Source organism: Drosophila tropicalis, unplaced genomic scaffold (assembly GCF_018151085.1).
Source record: "Drosophila tropicalis isolate 14030-0801.00 unplaced genomic scaffold, ASM1815108v1 contig_109, whole genome shotgun sequence".
NCBI lineage: Eukaryota > Metazoa > Arthropoda > Insecta > Diptera > Drosophilidae > Drosophila > Drosophila tropicalis.
Window position 1 is genome coordinate 102,723 of NW_027172455.1, and position 6,818 is coordinate 109,540.

At 35.9% G+C, this 6,818-nt stretch overlaps 1 long non-coding RNA gene across 2 annotated transcripts in view; it reads left to right on the forward strand.

The window, feature by feature from the left end:
* The window catches only part of LOC137573189 (uncharacterized), a 46,127-nt gene extending 39,559 nt beyond the window's left edge, over window positions 1–6,568 (forward strand). For both annotated transcript variants that reach the window (XR_011031838.1, XR_011031837.1), the window contains 2 exons: window positions 6,006–6,240; window positions 6,399–6,568. This is a non-coding gene — a long non-coding RNA (uncharacterized lncRNA). The remainder of the gene's footprint in view (window positions 1–6,005; window positions 6,241–6,398) is intronic.
* Window positions 6,569–6,818: the final 250 nt, after the last annotated feature.

Genomic DNA, 6,818 nt, shown 5'->3' on the forward strand with positions numbered 1-6,818 from the left:
GGAATCAAAGGCTTTGCTAAAGTCAGTGTATATTACATCAGTTTGTTTATTATTTTTGAACCCCTTGATAATTATTGATGTAAATTCTAAAAGGTTAGTGGTTGTAGATCTACGTTTCACAAACCCATGTTGGGATGGCGAAATAATAGAGCTGCAAAAATGTTGCAATTGAGAAGTTATAATTTTCTTAAAAGCTTTCGGAATAGCGGACAATTTTGAGATACCCCTATATATATACCCCATTTTTAAGCAGAGGAATGATATACGACTCATTGCAAATAGATGGAAAAGATGAAGATTCGACAGACAATAGAAACAATGTTAAAATGGGTTTACATAATGTGTTTGCACAGAACCTGAGTACACATCCAGGTAGGCAATTGCCTGATCAGGGCTCGCTTTTTTATTTTGAAAAGACAAAAAAGATGGGTGCACAGAGGTCTTACGTTTAGAATTAAGATAATTCTTATAACATTGAGTATTAAGCATCATAAACTTTGAACGAGCGACTGTTACAGAGCATAATCTGATGAACGACGTGTTTTTTGAAACTTCTTATATTATCGTGTCTTCACATTTTTCAAATTGGATAACTCACGAGAGAACCAGGGAGGTTTGTTAAGCCGCTCCAGCCTACCAAGAGGCACACAAATATCAAAGAGTGAATTCAGAGTATCATAGAAAAAACGAACAGCTGAGTTCATATCTCTACAATTGTACAGATAAGACCAATCGGTAGTAGCAATGTTTTCATTAAGGCTGGCAAAGTCAGTCTTACGAAAGCACCTAGTTGGAGGAAACTCATTTGAACCAAGTAATGGTGAAAGCAAGGGCAGATCAATTTTGCAATTTAATGTAGGATGAAATTTGTCTTCGGGAAGAACAAATGGTTCGATCCTAGAAACATTACAATAGAAAGAGTCCAATACAAAAATAAGATCTAACGATTTTCCATTAGAATTTAGGACAGGATTGACTTGGGATAAAGATAAGCCTAGAGGCCATCAATAAAGTCATGTGACATAGAGGGCAGCAACATGGTACATTCATCTGTTAGTGACTATGCTGAAATGGGTAAATTAAAATCACCTACAACTATGAGCATGTCAATCCGGTCACCTCTGAATATAGAAAAGTTTGAGGAAAAAACTGATGCATCAGCAATATCGGGTCTTAGCCACGTCTCTGGAAAAGCTAGAATGTTATGTTCAAAAGAAAGACTATCTACATATAGATTAGAAAGTTAAGATTTCAGTCCTTTAACATTCTGGTAACCCAGGTTATGGGACGAAGCTAGTTTTTAGACACACCAGAAGATGCTGATGTGGCAGGAAACACTAATTTTAAAGGACGATATGTCCCGAGAATAGGAAAATTTAAATTTTTTCACCGCAATATTCGAGACGTTAACTTTGTTCCGAATATAGGCTATTACATCCTCAGATGTGATAACAGGGTCTAGCCTAGAAACAAATAGCCGTGGTCCCGAAGCGTCAGCCGCAGCAGCTACGTTGGACAAGTCACCCACTGCAGCAGTCAACTTGTTTACGGGGCCCTAGATACTTTTAGAACTATCGGAAATTTCCATTGGAATGGGTAATTGCCCAGACACATCGGACACTACAATAGGCATCTTTTTTTAAGAGATCATTCCCAGGTGATACCGGTAATTCCTTACTAATCGCATTTACAACCGGGCTCAACAGATAAAGAAACACCACAAGGACTGGTTCTTTTACGTTTTGCAGACGATAAGCGATAAGCTTCTAAACAGAGTCTCCACCGCAGTGAACTCATCTTGGAGTTAAAACCAGCCCTCAAAGTGTCAAAACTATCTCTAGACCGCGTTGTCACACAGCCAACAAAGAATATAATCATGGGAGTCAACAGCGTTAGTTATTACTTTTAGAGCAGACAACCATTTTATGAAAGATTTAATTTAATTTATAAAAGGAAAAAAATAAAATTTTATTGGTATAAAATCTGTGTATAAGAATATACTGACTAGCTCTGACACAAGGGTTAATGTGCATAGTAAGCCTTCACAACTAAAGAGTAAAAAGTTCAAGTGATAATCTGTAGTATCCATACCAAAATCATTCAACACAAAGAGCTCAACTTGTGACACCTTGTTGCAAGTATAAACAATCAAATATGTACGTAATAAAACATAAGTGTGCACTTGAATATGTTTATGTGTATACATTAATATATTCACATAAACATACTCACATATATATGCACATATGTATATACATATATTCATATGATGGTGGATAACGAATAATTTTTTTTTTTTTTTAAATATATTCATATGAGCAGCAATGCACAGGCGTAACATGAGCTAGGGCCAAGCCAGCGCGTGAACGCTGACAATGCGATTTGATGCAAGCGCCCTAAATAATATGTACATATGTATGTATGTACTGACACTGTCCCTCTCTTTTGCAGCTGTCGCCTAAGTCGCAGCATAAGAATATCTATGTAACAATAGGTTAAGCCAAAGAATACACAAAACTGAACTGACGTTCATTCATTCAATATTCATAACAGTGGAACCCGGTCATTACAAAACACAAAAACACGTATCACTGAGACGCGGGTAGGCAAAAGACGAGAGCGCAATCAAACAAAAATAGGAAAGAGCGAAGAGAGCGCGTCAAATTGAACACATGGAACAACAATTTGTACTCAAGAGCGCGATAGTTTGTTACAACGGTAAAATGTTAGACACAAAAGCAAAGGAGATAAACAAAACAATAACACCGCGAATGCAAGTTTAGTAGTAAGTTTAATTTTTATTGAAATCGTTAGAGCAATCGCGAATTGAATGTCCACGTCCGTCTGTCCGTCCGTATGAACCAGCAAATCTCGGAGACTATAAAAGATAGAGTCACCTAGTTTGGTATGTAGGTTCGTGTAGTATGTAAGCTGGCAATTAAAAAAAAAGGTTAATCTCAAAGACTTCTAGCTAGAGACTCCATATTTGGTATGAATATTTCTTTCCGCTCCGTAATTTAAATTCATAAATTCGATTATCTCCTTTAATTTTCTACCTCGTGCAATCAAATTTGGCACTCTTAAATTACTATATACTAACATTCGGCAAAATACCAAATTTGATCAAAATCTGACTAAAAATAAATTTTGAGCTTGTAAAAAGCATGTGAACAGATTTTTTTCAAAATACGTAAATGCATTTGTTAATTTAAGTCATAATCAAAATAGACTTGTCCATTCAAAAGCAGTTCTTGCCATTTGCTTTTGTTAGCTTAAGCTGGGATCGCAAGGTCAATTTGCTTTCCTATAGGGTGAAATGGTCTATTAAAGTCGCCAAAATGTATGTAACAGGCAGAAGAAAGCTTCTCCGACCCTATTAAGTATATATATTCTTGATCAGGATCAACAGCCGAGTCGATCTAGCCATGTCCGTCTGACCGTCCGTCCGTCCGTCTGTATGAACACGCAGATCTCAGAGGCTATAAGAGCTAGAGCCACCAAATTTGGTGTGTATACTCGTGTAGTATGTAAATGTATAGAGTTAATTGGATTTTGGCCACGCCCACTTACGCCTCCAGGAATCACACAAAACTATTTTTCTTAAAAGGTATAACAGCTAGAGACATCAAATTTGGTTTATATACTCGTTTTTGATTTTCTTGATTTTCTTAAAAACTATGACAGCTACCGACATTAAATTTGGTATGTAGACTAGCTTAATAGAAGCGCAGATATTGGCTATTTAAAAATTTTGTCACCCCCACCTCCGCCCCCGCAAATTAAACAAAATTGGATTTATCAAAAACAAACAAAGCTAAAGTCACCAAATTTAGTATGTACACTGGCTTAGTATGCGCGCCGAGTATACATCTTTTCATATTTTGCCACGCCCACTTCCGCCTCCATAATTTAAAAAAAAAAACCGATTTCCTTCTGTAGTTTTTTGACTATCGCATTCAAATTCGGCAGACTAATTAATCTTATCTATTTCTACCAAACTACCTGGTGTATGGTATACCCAAGTCGGCGAGTCGACTTACTTACTTCATTTTAATTAACCCTTCCTCCTTAATTATTTTTATACCCTTGCAAAAAGGGTATATTAATTTTGGTCAGAAGTGTGCAACGCATAGAACGAAGCATTTCCGACCATACAAAGTATATATATTCTTGATCAGCACGACGAGACGAGTTCAACTAGCCTTGTCCGTCCGTCCGTCTGGATCAACGCAAACTCCTCCTAGACCGTAAGAGCTACAGAGCTGAAATTTTGCACCTGCTTGTATATACTGCAGGCGTTGTATATCTCGGATTCAGCCGGATCGGACCACTATATCATAAAGCTCCCATACAAACCCCAAAGTCACGAACAGTGACTTTTCTCAATAACTTCGTTATTTTCTGTGTAATTATCGTGAAACTTAATATTAGAGAGTTTATTACGCTTATAAACGACTGTGCTAAATTTGATCAAGATCGGATGACTATATCATATAGCCCCCATAAGAACGATCGGTCGAAAACAGTGACTTTTGTAAATAACTTCGTTACTTTTAACGCGATTGCTTTCAAATTTAACATTTGTTAGTTTAGTATATCTGTCAATGACTGTGACAAGTTTGATCAAGATCGGATGACTATATCATATAGCTCCCATAGAAACGGTCGGGCGAAAACAGTGACTTTTGTAAATAACTTCGTTACTTTTAACGTGATTGTTTTCAAATTAAACATTTCTTAATTTAATATATCTGTTAATGACTGTGTTGAATTTGATAAAGATCGGGTGACTATATCATATAGCTCCCATAGGAACGATCGGTGGAAAACAGTCACTTTGATCAATATCTTCGTTATTTCCTACGATTGTAGGCCATTCTTTCGCAAACATAAGCCTTTTTAGATAAAACGTTCTTCCACATTGCTGGCTAATAGGTAAGGAAAGAGTTACCAATAAGTTGCAAGGGTATACAAACTTTGACGCTGGTCGAAGTTAGCCCCGGCCCTCTGGTTAGAATTATGCTTGCTGTGAAAATTATGTACAATGTCATATGTCGGTACCACTAGTCGGTGGCTCATTGGAGACCTACTAAAACTAGAATTCTATTGTGTTCGAACCCCAACGTAGGTGAAGTTTCCCCCCGATGAAGCAATACTGAAAGGTAATTCCATCGGGAATAATGGAAACGATTGTGGATAACAAATTTTTTTTTTTTTTTTTATGTCGGTATCATGTAGACGAAGTAGACATTAGAGATAGGACGCATTACGCGGTTTGTAATATGTTCCATATTTTTTGGACATTGAGCTGGCTGTCAAAAAATTGACCCGCCCTTGTGTACATATATTGTAGTTTATTTCTTTATTTACAAATTTTTATAGTCAATATAGACCGGCTTTAATCTTTTCAGCGAGTTTGAGCTCGAGAGCGATTATTTTATCTACTAAACACGTCATTACTCTAATGAGCAAATCCAAGCAAGCACTCGGTTTACTTTCATAAACTTACAGATGGAACGATCCGTCAAAAACAGAGACTTTTAACAATAACTTAATTACTTTTCTTAGTTTACCAAAGCTTTAATGACTGTGCTAAATTTGATTTAGATCGGGAGAGTATATCATATAGCTAAATCAGTCGAAAACAGAGACTTTTATTTACTTTAACTTCCCTACATCTCATGCGATTGTCAAAAAATAATAATTAACAGTTTAGTATACATATTTAGCTGTCATATAGTCTGATGAAAAAATAGCAGTTATGTACATTCGCCGTATGGCTTCAGCCTAAAATTATAGGCCGTTTTTTTGCGAACATTACACGTTTTAAATGAAACGTTTTTTTTTTTTTTATTTTGACGGCTAAAGGTACGGGAATAGTAACAGCAAGAGTATAAACTTACAAGGATATAGAGTCTTAAGTCTATACTTGGCCTTTTTACTGACGTCGCAATTAATTTTAAATTCGTGCAAATTGCACGCATTTTTTTTTTTTTTAAATATAGATGATCCAAATCTGCTTGGTAAAAATGCAAATGAAATACCCGGAACTACTCTTACGGTTGGTTCTCTCGTTGAAGTAGCTGATTCTCAACTATCTGATGAGCTATATGGTGTCATTCGATGGATTGGACTACCTTCGGAATCATCTAACAACATACTCATCGGAATAGAACTTGAAGATGACGTAGTAAATTTGAAACATCTTTCGACCTCCAATGGAAGCTATGATGGGATTCGGTAAATCAATAATTAATTTGCGAAACATGTATTACCCAATTTAGCTAGACAATGAAAAATAAATTGTTTAACATTTTACTTAACTCTAATCTAAATAAGCTGACCCTACTGTTTTTTTATTATATAGGTAGATTTTTAATTAAAACCATTATTTTTAGGTTATTTGAGTGCAATGAAGGACGTGCTTTGTTTGTTCCGCCCAGCAAGTGTAACATAGACCGACGATTTATTGACATAGATAGCAGCCCTTTGGAAAACAAGATTACTAATAATCAGTCAATAATGTTTGGCATCATGGATTGCCCATATGTTTTGGGTTCTGTTCCGCCTTTGAGTGAGTTGCTTCAAATACGTTTAAATTAATTTTCACTTGTTGACGAAGACGGACGAATTTTTTGTGCTGTTCAATTTTTTTTTAGCGATAAAGAACTTTTTTTTCTTTTAATTTTTAACTTAACAGATTTTTTTAAAATTTAATATTCATTTCGCCTCTACCTTGTAACTGACTGTTGCACTATTGAGTACATATTGTTTTTGCATGTGTTCAATTTGAAGCGCTATCCCGGTTTCTTTTTTTT